We start from the raw sequence: 14497 nt of genomic DNA on the forward strand, positions 1-14497 counted from the left end.
GAAAATACCTGAAATCACAGAAAAACACACAAACTCATAGTAAAGTCCAGAAAAATGAATTTTAACTAAAAACTAATAAAATATACTAAAAACTAACTAGATCATACTAAAAACATACTAAAAACAATGCCAAAAAGCGTACAAATTATCCGCTCATCAGTTTTAAAATGAATTATAAGGAGTTAGTATGCTTTTTATAACATATTTTTTAAAATTCGAAAGAAGACTTAATTATCATATCAGTTGTTTAGAATTTCTCATACTTTTAAACTTAATTTTTAGTATTAAACTTATAAAAATATTCTTAAACGGTTGTATTTAAAAAAAAGGTTTTATTTAAAAAAAAGAAAGATTTTATCCCCCTCATTAAGTTTTTTGTTTTTACACTGCTGTATAAAAAAATAACAAACTCTATTTTAAATTATCTCTTAAATATAACAAACTTCATTCTAGTTATAAATATCCTAAAAGTATTAGTTAAAATTAGGAGAGTTAAAATTAAATGATTTTACTGTTTTTAATACCTCAAAATTTGTAAATATCTGTACTTTCTATAATTGTATTTGTAATATTTACAACAATTATCCTTAAAAGTAATTGTTAACAAAATTCTCACACTAAAGCTCTGTCCATTATACACAATGCTAGTAATTCCGATCCATCTATCCATCTCTCTCGAAACCTTCCCAAAATGTGTTCTTACTTATTAGATTAAAACTTTTGATGCTTAGTATTTCTGCTTACTATAATATCATCTATCATCTTTCGACAAAATATTAAAACGTTCTTTATTTCTTACTAACTACACAATCTATCAGGATATAATAACCAAAGAACATGCACATTACATAATCCTCTTCAGAGCCTTTGAAGCTGACCGTTGACCATAACAGAGAGAAGGGAGACATTTGACTTTAACTTAAAATTTCCTATTTATTATTAATTATTAATTACTACTACTACTGTTTGGGAAACTATGTATTTAATTAAGCTATCACTACGTGCCAACCACCAACCCCGTGCGCAGCACCGCAATCTTTGAGTGATTCAGTCTTCTTTCCCTTTTTTCCCTTTTTCTCTTTTTTCTTTTCTTTTTTTTTTCTGCTGATATAATATAATTTATAATTTAATTTATTAAATAAAACCAATATATAATTGATTCCAGGTTTCAAGATTCAACCCTAGCTTGAACATGAAAGGCCCACAATGAATTTATTTACTTCGTGATCTTTTGAATAGCAAAAGTAATAATTGTAAAGAAATATAGAAAATTAAAACGCTTCACGTGCACAAACACTAAAATGCGGATAATATTGCTAAGAATTCAATTCCTAATTTGGTTCAATGATGAACTAACAATATAATATCCATAATCAATTTAGAGGGTCTAATAATTGATTCACTAATTTTAGATAATTTATTTGTCTTTAAAATAAAAATAAAAAAATTATCTATAATTTTTTTTATTTTTAAAAAAATTTAAATTTATGACGAATTAACTTTTAACATATCAATTTAAGAACTATAATAAAAAAAAATATATATAATTTCTATTTTCCCCCTATTATATGAGCATATCTGTAGGAACATTTTGTTATATGTCGTAACCATATAGTTTGGCCATATGCATATGTGCACAGTTACGTAAAGTGTCTTCATTCAAACAAGTTGAAATTATTTACAATATTAAATTTAAAACTTTATCCTCTTACCTGATGCTAATATTATTTTAATTACACAATGCTATATGTTGTCGTCGGGCCATTATTTTCTATGATTTTGAAAGCTAATATAATAATAGAGAGATCACACGTGTTTTAATTCCAATAGAGAACGGTTCAATGTAATCACAGTTTATACACTGACTTAATTAACTAAGCTTTATTAATATAATAATAATTAGCTGGCAGTGTGGTCAAATTTATCACCTTTTAAAACAGGCTCTTTGAACTCTTAATGAATCTAAATTCTAAAGGCTTTGTTCAAATATAAGATTCTGTATAATTAGAACAAGTGATTCCTTGTGGCAGTCGGTAGAAATTAAATAAAAAAATAAAAAACAAAGTCAGAAAACTAATTCTTTTAATCAACACAAATTGATTGATTATTTTATTTATTTTGAATTATAAATTTTAAATTGTAAACTCTTAATTAATACTATACTCTTAAATTTGATTAGTACTAACTAACTAAAGTTAATTTTCTGTATTTTTTATTTAAAAGAAATTATTGAATATCATTTTTCGTAAGATTTTCAAAATCTAAATTTTGCGGCTTAAGGCCTCGAAATATCTAGTGGACGAGGCCGCAATATCTATCTTTCTATAAACAAAAACACATTTTCTTTGCTGCAGCAAATGTTTCAACTTTCAACTATAGCAGTTATCAAAGTAATCGTGTTAAATTAACTTCGATTAGTCGAGTGATCATCTCATTCGTCTATTTAAATAAGTGTAGAAATTTAAATTTTGTCTTATGCGTATAATAAGTTGCGCTTAAATAAGTGTCGGCAGTTCGAATCTCAATTTATATAATAGAGTTCAGATGCACGACAAATTAGACTTTGACCATGTTATTATCTTCATTAATTTCAACTTTTTTTTTCTTTGAAATCTATAAGAATCGAAAACAGGAATAAAAATACAAACCAATTAACTAGGCAAAAAAATTTCTCGTTCTTGTGAAATCTCAGAATAATAGAATGAAAACATGTAGATACTTTTCCATAGTTTTTCTTCTCTTCTCATCATATAAGAGACCTATTTCAACACCATTTTTTTTATATTGAGCACAAACGAAATGAGAAGAGCGATGAAGCAAACAAATGAAACCTTGTCCATAAATGCCCATAATCGTTCCTTTTTTTCCCCTTCCCAAAAGGAGTGAGTGTGGTTCGGGTTCAGGGTAGGTAAATTATTTATTTATGCTCTTGAAGGAAAAAAATAAAATACAAATTGTAAACTTAGTTGTCGGCAGCTAACAAATAATGTCTGCTAAGTTTTCTTTTATTATTATTATTATTGTTGATTATTGATTAGTTGATTAGCTTCCATTTTCTCTCTTTCTCTTTATATCATTAGCAGCAAAAATGTTTGAAATACATTAAAGATTAGTTTAAAATAGTCTAACACTTTTTGTTTTATATTATTTAATTATATTAATTCTTGGTATAAAAGTTCGACAAGATTTACAAATTTGACAATGATAGAATAGAATTTCGGCTACACCATACATGAGTCGAGTCAAAAAATTATTAAGGTCAAAATGTGTTAATTGTACGTGATTTGATTTGATAAAATATGGAGTTTAGAGATCAAAATAATAAATACAAAGATGTCTGTAGAAATTAAAAAATAAGGTCTTTTACAGTCAAGGTAAAATTGTGGGTTGCAAACACCTGAAAAAAAGAGAGAAGTTAGATAGTAGAAAGGAAGAAGTATTTTGCAAATTCTTACTTGTGGTCTATAAATAGAAAAAAATTTAGAAGAAAATTTTTTTTAATTTACATACTTTATAATCATACTAAAAATTCTATAAAAATTAAAGTCAGACATTAGCGTATGAATGTCTAAAGTCAACTTTTAATTTTTTTTCTTTTTTTTTTCAAGTGTTATAATTTCCTTTAAATGTTAATTTGCTGTTTTATTTAAAATACTTGGCATTATTTTATTGTTATTTTTTTTCAAGTTTTATTTTTTTATCCATTTTAAATTTCATTTATTTTCTTGTGCGCTGTTTATTATTATGCTCTTATTTGCTATAATTTGTCATACTATTTATTTTAACGTAGATATTAAATAAATTTTAAATCGAGCTCACTCTTTTAAATGTTATATCTGTTTTTCAAATTGACATCTTAATAATATTCTATTAAAATTATTAAAAATTAAACAAAATATAAATATATAAATAATTTTAAATATAATAAATATGTAACTATAAATATTATATTTAAAATGATAAATGTTTTGTTCACTACTACTATAAAATAATAACATTTATAAGTATTTATTCATTTTCAAACAAGTAGTGTTACTTTTTAAAGTTTATTTTCCTACAAATAATAATCTATCTATTTAACAAATAAATGTAACGTTACTTTAATCCCCCCCTCCTTCATATCATTCTCCTAATTAATACTATTCTAATCATCCTTGGAATAAACACTACAAGATACACGGTAAATAGTGGCTGCGAATTACCAGCCGTTTCTAAAATCGCCGCCAATTAAAGAAATAGCAGCAGTGATAGTAGTGTGCACCTAAAGTGTTGCTGACTAATGAGATTAGTAGCGTTTTTTGTCTTCCAACCGCCTCAAAGAATATATTTTTGAACTATTTAATAAAATGTTTGACAAAAAACAAAAGATCACATTCTTTCACTTTTTGCTCGAACCCTAGGAGAGGAAAGGCGTCAATCACCTTCTCTAAGATACACTGCTGCCGCTGTGACTCATTCCCTCCGACAATTCCAGCAACTTTGTCCTTGTCGTCGTTCTTCTCTGTCACTGGTGTCTTCCCTATGCCGTTTAGCTCGGTTGCGTGAAAGGAAAGTGAAAGTGGTCATCCAAGTCTCCTCAATCTGCGGTGCACGTCCGTGCCATCGTCGACGTCCGTCCCGGTGTCGTCATCGGCACCCTCCCCACTCCCCTGTTGTGTGCTGCTCAATCGCTCCCTCTCCCCATCTCCCTAGTTTGTTCTTCCCCTTTCTCCTATTCCCCCAATTTAATTCTACCCCAATTTTGCTCAAATTGTATAACTATACAGAATCAAGAAAAAGAAAATTAAGCTTCTATCTACATCATCTAACATGGTATGGTTGTTAGATTCTGTATATGGAAAGCTTTTTGAAATACGTCAAATTTGAGATTCCTAGTTTGAACTTTGAACCAGAGTTATATTTTCTGTTCTTACGTGTTTTTTTATATTAGAATTATTAGCTGGAAAGAGAATTTTGTTACATTAAGCAGGAGCTAAATGCTTGATCCCAATTTTAATAATAGTAGTTATCATTGCAACACATTCTAGATCAATGTTTTGAGTTTACTAGCAAAGATATAATTGACGACTTAGGTCCATCCATGTCAGTTTTCAAGGATTTCAGTTTAGCATGCAATTTAGATAAAATAGTATTAATGAATTCTTGAAATAAAGAACTCTCTTTAATAAAAATCTGCATTGCTGGGTCTAAAGTGTAAGCAAGGAAGCACATGGCATAAGGAAATAGTGACTATTCTTCATCGTTTAGCATTCTTAAATAAAATCAATGGAGCCAATTAATAGGCTTAGCACTATGCATTATTCATCTTTGGAAACCCTGTTAAGTGAATGTCAGCATGTTTAAAAGAATGTACGAGTCTTGTAGTTCAGGTAATGAGATTAAAATTATTTTATAAGAGATTATAAAGAAGGGAGAGTGGATATATGGTTATATTAATTTGTTAGTTCTCTATTTTACTCTCAATCCCTGTTTATGCATAATTTCTTCAGCTCAAGTGTCATTCATCTTTTTTACTTTGCAATTTGATATTGGAATCCATTTTTTGCACTTTCAAAATCAGTTCATGGATTTTTCTGTGCTCAATGAAAGTTTTATAGGAGTTAAGAATAAATACGCATACACCTAAGTGGTGGATCCCAATGCAAGCTTTTCTACAGGTATCTATTTATTTATTTATAAATTACTAAAGCTTAATTTTTGTGTTTAATCATACTGGATTTGTGTGTTTGAGTTGTTAGATATGAAGGTCTAGTTAAGTATACTTTGAAGAACAACTATCATATAAGGTACAATTAATAATTATATATGCATTGAGTATTGTTTAATTTGATGAATTACGAAATTGAATAATATGTAAATAAAATTTGAAAAAAATTATAAGAATGGAATATCATGCATTTGAAAGCAGCAATGTATTCTACATTGGACTTGCCTTTGTCCTTAAAGAAGAAAGGGGTATCGAAATGGAAGAAGAAAAAGATTATGGTTGGATAATTACTTTTGTTCACAATGAAGACACTAACTTACCACAAGTAAGAACTACTTCTTCTTAATTATGTTCCATACCATATATAATAATAATAATAATAATAATTACATGAATGCAGGCTCATATAATTTTTGCAAATAAGTTAAGTGGTAAGGCAGTTGCCAAGATTATATTGCCATGCAAAGTTCGTTACGGATTTCATAGAGCTTTCATGCCAATTTCTTTTCAGCCCCCAACTCTCTCATTATAGCTCTATTTATGTTATGTATATATGTTATTGCTATTTAGTCATCATATTATACCTTTAATATAATAAGACCAACACAATGCAATGCTTGAATATCATTATATTTCAATCATTATAATGTCAAGATCAGAATAGTTGATGTTCTATTTCGGGCTATTAAAGAGAGATGAAAGAGTCAAAGTTAGTTAGAGTAATAGCAAGTTAGTTAAGAATTCTATTTTCAGTTAGTGCTAAAGTAGTCAATTTTTTTCTTTTGTCCTTTAAGTATATATACTCTGACAGAGTAGATCACTTTGCTTTTGACCAGAAATTTATCTTTAACTTATTATAATATTACTGAATCCAGAGGATAAGAGTTTCTGAGTTTTCACTTTTCAGATGGTCTTTTTTGTAACCTTATACTTTAAGAAATTAGTATTAGTCTTGTCTAGCTCTGCTGTGTTGTGTGGTAGTACTTGAAATATGTTTATTGCTTATATCAGTCTAGTTTAAATGCAGCCATCATCAATTCCTCATTATGGTATTATCTATATAATTTAGATTTGCTAGTGCCTACTCTTTTTTCAATTAGTGTTACACTTCATGTATTGTATTATCAAGAATCCTTAGATCTCTTCTGATAATTGTCCTAAAAATCAGTTGAACCTGTCTCTAATTTCTTCTGCCAATTGTTTGATAGATGGATCACCCTGATGGTTGTTCGTTCATGGAATAGAAATGGGCTTGAGGACATCTTAAAAGAGCCTCCATCAGAGAACTTAGAAGTTCTTCCTTCACCATATCTCTCTCTTTCACTTATAAGTATTGTCAAAATTACTAGGTATTTGTTCATAGAACTATCCTAACTAACCTTAGGAGATTCAACTAATCTAGACATTTTTATTTTATATGTATATTTCTCAGAGCAAACATTAGTCTTGAGAATATGTAGAAGTTTAACATTGAATTTTATCCACTTGATTGTGTTAAGCTACTTATCTATACCTCAAACTTTGTATATTCTATGGCTTACCAATACTAATCTAACTTTTTTTTGTGTTTATGCATAACAGAGAATGTGGATGGAAGACAAATAAAACATTTGATTCTTTAATTAAAAAATTTTGTAAATAGGTTATAGTAAAGAAAAATGGCCTAACATATTGTAATTAGTCCGTTTTTTTATAAGCCCATGTATGAAATTACGGCAGTTCAAAACCGTCGCATTTTTTTAAAATATCCTACATAAATTTGCAGCAGTTTTAAAATCACCACATATTTTTTTTAAATCCATTGACCAAATAGCGTTGGTTTGCAACCGCCGCAAAATCAGTTATCTGATTTGTGGCGGTTGTGCCAGCGGTTTGGTAGAACCACCATAAAATCATATTACCATCCCTAATAGGCGATGCTTAACGAACCGCTGGAATTTTATTTCGTGGCGGTTTTAAACCGCCGCAAATCCCTATATGAAGCGCTGCAATTTTCCACTTCCTTTGTAGTGAAACGATGATAGAGTATAAATAAATAGTGCAATTAAATAGGATATTATTACTATACTAGTTTAAAGGATAATTTTATAAATTCATGTTTAATATTCATAACTCACATTTTAGTTATTTTCATAATTTAAGTTAATTTAAAATCAACCCTTACTTTAGAACAAAAAGAATAAAATTTTGCGGAGGTGATTTGATTTCTTATCATGATAGTTTTGAATATCGATTCCAACCAATTGGTTGAACTGGTCAAATCAGAATCAACAGTAAATTCGAATTGGTTGAACGGAATTAAAAATTGGTTATTTATTAAAACTCCATATAATGTTGCCGTTTTAATGTTAATGAGGAAAAAATTACAAAAAATGGAAGTAAACAAATTCTAAACTCTCTTTACCTTTTTGGTGTCAATTCTAAGCCTTCTCAAATAAAAAAGAATAAAAAAATAGAAATAACTAATATATTTATTACAAATGAGTTAATTGTTACTGAGTATAAAAAATTAAATTAAAAAAAAATGATATGTATATATTACTAGCCACATAAGGTGGTAAATAAATTATTTCAAAATTTAATTATTTACAAACAACTAATATTAGAGATGGCTTAACTATTCTCATAATTATATTATTGGCAAGAAAAGATGCAGACTATCAATGGCGGACAAAGTTGGCTCATAAAAAATTCAACAATTTATTAACTGTTGTAAAATAAATAAGATAAGGAAAAGGTAAAAAAAATATAAATAGAAAAACACTACTATCAGTATTTATCAATACTATTATGCTACTATAAAGATAATATATTAATATTATATTAGTAGTATGTGAAGAGAGAAAGTAAAAAGTGCTTTATATTGTAGTGCATATAAGAAAGAGAGAGAGAGAAAGTATTTGCTTTTATTATTTCTGTGTATATTCCTTTTGCCTCGTTCATGGTTTTATAGGCAAACAAATACTACTTTTCAAACTTCATTAATTGTGCTTTGTCATGAGAATTGCTCCTTTCAGCATAGGAAAACTAAGCTGCCCATAAATGGGCATCCATCCTTATCCATCCTTGTTGTAACACTCTCCCTTGGATGCTCATTTAGGAATATGCCTCATTAAAACCTTACTAAAGAAAAACCCAGTGAGAAAAAACCTTAGTGAAGGAAAAAGAGTACAATATCCTTTGTGATGGGGACTGCCTCATTAAAAACCTTGTAAAGAAAAACCTAATGAAAAAAAAAACCTGACCAAGAAAAAAAAGAGTACAGTCTCCCCCTGTTGTCGACATCATTTAATGTCTCGAAATCGGCGCATCCCAATCTCATCTACCAATCTTTCAAAAGAGGATTTTGGGAGTGACTTTGTAAATCAATCTGCCAGATTGTCACTTGAGCGGATTTGTTGAACATCAATTGTCCCTTGATTTTGAAGATCGTGAGTGAAGAAGAATTTGGGAGAAATATGCTTTGTTCTATCATCTTTGATGTATCCGCCTTTAAGTTAAGCAATGCATGCTGTATTATCTTCAAACAGAACAGTTGGAGCTATCTTATGATCAATCAGTCCACATGATGACAGAATATATTGGATCAAACTCCTGAGCCAAAAACACTCGCGACTTGCTTCATGAATCGCTAGTATTTCGGCATGATTAGAGGATGTTGTAGCAATCGTCTGTTTCATGGACCTCCATGATATAGTTGTTCCACCATATGTAAACAGGTATCCTATTTGAGATCTCCCTTTATGTAGATCAGACAAGTATCCAGCATCTGCATAGCCAACTAATTGTGACTTGGATCCATATGGATAAAATAATCACATATCAACCATTCCATGAAGATATCGAAAGATTTGTTTGATTCCACTCCAAATTCTTCTGGTTGGAGAGGAACTATATCTTGCTAGTAAATTCACAGCAAATGATATATTGGGTCGTGTATTATTAGCAAGATACATTAGTGCTCCAATGGCACTAAGATATGGTACTTCAAGACCAAGGATATCTTTATTTTCTTCTTTAGGACGGAATTGATCCTTTTCTACATCCAAAGATCTTACGATCATTGGGGTACTCAAGGGATGTGACTTATCCATATAAAATCTTTTCAAGATCTTTTCTGTCTATGTTGTTTGATGAATAAAGATCCCATTTTTTGTATGCTCGATCTGCAGGGTGAGACAAAATTTAGTCTTTCTAAAATCTTTCATCTCAAACTCTTCTTTTAGAATTTTTATAATTGTTGAAATCTCTTCAGGAGTCCCAATGATATTTAAATCATCAACATACACAGCAATTATAATTAATCTAGATGCAGATTTCTTTATGAAAACACATGGATAGATATCATCATTCTTGAATCCAATTTTTCTAGATATTCAGTAAGACGGTTATACCATATTCGCCAGATTACTTTAGACCGTATAAAGATCTTTGCAATTTGATTGAGTATAACCCTTGCGAATATTCATTGGATGGTTTAGATATCTTTAGTCCTTTAGGGACTTTCATATAAATATCCCAATCTAATGAGTTGTATAAATAGGGTGTTACCACATCCATTAAATGCATATGCAGTTTATGATATGCAAATAGACTGACCAAATAACGCAAAGTTATCGCATCCACTACAAGGGAATACGTTTCTTCATAATCTATATCGGGTCTCTGTGAAAAACCTTGTGTTACAAGTTGAACTTTGTAGCATACAACTTCATTTTTCTCATTTCGTTTTCTCATAAATACTCATCGGTATCCAACAGGTTTTACATCTTCTGGTATACGGACTAGGGGTCGAAAGACTTCACGTTTTGCAAATAAGTCTAACTCAGCCTTTACGATGATGCATTCCAATTAAGTTCCTTTTCAGGAAGCTTATTCTCTCCCCCTAATGTTGGAAATTTTGATTCATCAAAATGACAATCCACAAACTGGGCTTTAAATACATCTCTAGTTTGTATCTCAAGATACCTCACTATAGAGGGAGAATCGTATCCAACATATATCCCCAATTTTCTTTGGGGTCCCATTTTGGTGTGATTAGGTGGTGTAATGGGAACATATATCACACACTCAAATGTTCTTAAATGGGAAACATTTGGCTGCTGGCTAAAAGCTAATTGTATAGGAGAGAATTGATGGTAACTCGTTGGCCTCAAATGAATAAGTGTTGCAGCATGTAAAATAACATGCCCCCAAACCGAGGTTGGGAGATTTGTTCTCATAAGTAAGGGTCTAGCAATTAATTGGAGGTGTTTAATAAGTGATTCTGCTAACCCATTTTGTGTATGAACATAAGCTACTGGAAGTTCAACACTTATTCCATTAGCCATACGATAAGCATCAAAAGCTTGGGAAGTAAATTCACCAGCATTATCAAGACGAATTACTTTGATTGGATTTTTTCTGGAAATTGTGCTTTTAATCGAATAATTTGAGCCAGTAATCTCGCAAACGCCAGGTTGCGAGAAGGCGATAAGCACACATGTGACCATCTAGAAGACACGTCTATTAGGACCATAAAATATCTAAAAGATCCACATGGTGGATGAATAGGTCCACATATATCACCTTGAATCCTTTCTAGGAATTCAGGGGACTCAAATCCAATCTTTACTGGTGATGGCCTTAAAATTAACTTCCCTTGAATCCAATTTTTACTGGTGATGGCCTTAAAATTAACTTCCCTTGAGAACATGCAGCATAACAAAATTCACTAGATTTAAGAATCTTCTGGTTCTTTAGTGAATGTTCATAGGAGTTTTCAATAATTCTCCACATCATGGTTGTTCCCGGATGACCCAATCGGTCGTGCCAAGTTATGAATTCATTTGGGTTAGTAAACTTCTGCATTACAGTGGCATGTGATTCAATTGCACTAATCTTGGTATAATATAACCCAGATGAAAGTGAGGGCAACTTTTCTAATATAACCTTTTTATTTGAATCATGAGTTGTGATACATAAGTACTCATGACTTCCTTCATTCATAGTCTCAATATGATATTCATTTTGGCAAATATCTTTAAAGCTCAACAAGTTTCTTAGAGACTTGGTAGATAATAGTGCATTGTTTATTATGAATTTTGTTCTTCCAAGAAACAAAATTATAGCTCTTCCGGAGCCTTCAATCACATTGCCTGAACCAATAATAGTATTAACATATTCTTCTTTTGGCACAAGATGGGTAAAATATATATCACTTTTGAGAATGGTGTGCGAACTTGCATTATCCGCAAGGCATACATCTTCATTATATATCCTTCCCATTTTCTTCAAAGACAAATAATAATAATAAAATGAATAGTATGCACAGTTAAATTGAATACTTGATCGAAATTATTTTCTAAGAAACATTGTACATAAAAATAATGTCATATACTAAAATTTTATTATTATCACTATTATTATTATTTTTTTAAAACTTGACACATTTAATGATTTCGAAATTCTTAAACATATAAATTAATATTTCATTATTTATACATATCATATTTAAAACTAAATACATAGAAAATAAAACTTTACAATAAGTTTCTTACATTATTTATTTACATGAATACTTAACAATCTCACATATTAAACTATTCCATCATTGATCAAATGACCAATATTTCCTTCTGGATCCTCAAAAAAATCAGATACATCATAATGAGTGGTGAAATTTTCAGCATCATTTGAAACAAAATTTGTTTCCTTTCCTTTGTCGTCCATTTTCAAATATGCTTGATAAAGATTGACTAAGTGCCTTGGTGTACGACAAGTACGTGACCAATGGCCCTTTCCACCACAACGGAAACACTTATCCTCTGTTAATTTATTTTGCCCAATATTTCTTTTTTTATCCCACTTCTGGTGAGATCCTCTCTTTTGAAGATAATTCCTTTTTCTTCCATAATTTTTCTTGTTATTAAAACCTTGTCATTTACCTCTTTTAGGGTAATTTGCCACATTTACTTCAGGAAATTGGGCGGCACCAGCTGGGCACACTTTATGATTTTTTAAGAGCAACTCATTGTTGCGTTCAGCAACAAGAAGACAAGAAATTAACTCACAATATTTTTTAAATCCTTTTTCTCGATACTGCTACTGCAGGAGCACATTCGAGGCATGGAAGGTTGAGAAAGTTTTCTCCAACATATCATTATAAGTTATCTTTTTCCCACATAATTTCATTCGTGAGGTGATTCGAAATATTGCCGAATTATATCCATTTATGGATTTAAAATCTTGAAGACGCAAGTGCGTCTATTCATATCGGGCTTGAGAAAGTATCACCGTCTTTTGATGATTATAACTTTCTTCAAGGTCTTTCCAAAGATCTGCATGATATTTTAATGTGAGATATTCATTTTTCAATCCCTCGTCAAGATGACGATGAAGAAAAATCATGGCTTTGGCTTATCCTTTTGGGATGCATTATTTTCAGCCTTAATGGTATCTCCAAGATCCATTGAATCAAGATGGATTTCAACATCTAATATCCATGATAAATAATTATTTCCAAATATATCAAGAGTATTGAATTCAAGATGAGAGAATTTCGACATAATGAAAATTTGTTACCTGAGTCTTCCTAAAAATTTTATCAGAGTCTCGTACTGACAATGTGTTGTAAAATAAATAAGGAAGAGGTAATAAAGTATAAATAGAAAAATACTACTATCAGTATTTACCAATACTATTATGCTACTATAAAGATAATATATTAATATTATATTAGTAGTGTGTGAAGAGAGAAAGTAAAAAGTGCTCTATATTGTAGTGCATATAAGAAAGAGAGAGAGAAAGTATTTGCTTTTATTATTGCTGTGTATATTCTTTTTGCCTCGTTCATGTTTTTATAGGCAAACAAATTCTACTTTTCAAACTTCATTAATTATGCTTTGTCATGAGAATTGCTCCTTTTAGCATAGAAAAACTGAGCCTCCCATAAATGGACATCCATCCTTATCCATCCTTATTGTAACACTAACAATCTCATATTTTTGTAATAGATTTACTGTTAGTAATCTACTGGTTACCACAAACCATCTGTATATACCATTAGTAATGAGGGCATGTATAATAGTGAAAGCTTAAGAGTATGAAAATATCCAAAACGCCCCTAAAAAAACATTAGAAAATGTCATATTTATATTGAAATATTAGAACTTAAAATCTCTAAAATCTTTAATAAAAAGGAAAAATAAAAGAAAAAGAACATCCACATACTCCATACAATTAAATATTTAAAACTTCGTATAATCAAATATCCAAAAATAATTTAGAAAACATCACCAAGTTAGATTCATTTATGTTGGATATTAAAATATCCAAAACAAAAATGATAGACATAACACACATTAAAAAAGCACAAATTATCTAAATGAAAATTTGAAACCTATAATACCATAGTGGAAAATTAAAACAAAAGAAAAGGTAAAGTGATACCGCGAACTAAGTAGGAATAGGAGAAGGCTACACAATCTTAACTCTAAAAGGAAATTGAAAGTTAGTACACTGAACCAAATAAGGAGAGAGAGAGAGAGAGAGAGAGAGAGAGAGAGTATATTCGCTTGTGTGTATGGGCACACATTACTAGACATATCTAAAGGTGGTTATAAAAAAGCATCATTCCAAATGTTAAAAAAATAGACGATGGAGATAGCTGCCGACATCTAGGACTAGCAAAAATATCAATTGAAAATGGATGATTTTCCCATATATTTGTAGTTACATGTCAGGAGACGTTCGCATGGACTAGGTGTAGCTACGATCCTTGAGATAGTAGGTATGTACGATGTTGATGCT

The 14497-nt window shown here is 30.1% G+C and overlaps 1 long non-coding RNA gene across 1 annotated transcript; it reads left to right on the forward strand.

Moving 5' to 3' along the window:
- Positions 1–4740: 4740 nt before the first annotated feature.
- On the forward strand, positions 4741–7214 carry LOC127741535 (uncharacterized). The gene is made up of 3 exons (XR_008002688.1): positions 4741–5786; positions 5909–6032; positions 6916–7214. It is a non-coding gene; the product is annotated as an uncharacterized LOC127741535 (long non-coding RNA).
- The last annotated feature ends 7283 nt before the right edge of the window (positions 7215–14497 follow it).

Source organism: Arachis duranensis, chromosome 1 (assembly GCF_000817695.3).
Source record: "Arachis duranensis cultivar V14167 chromosome 1, aradu.V14167.gnm2.J7QH, whole genome shotgun sequence".
Classification (NCBI taxonomy): Eukaryota; Viridiplantae; Streptophyta; class Magnoliopsida; order Fabales; family Fabaceae; genus Arachis; species Arachis duranensis.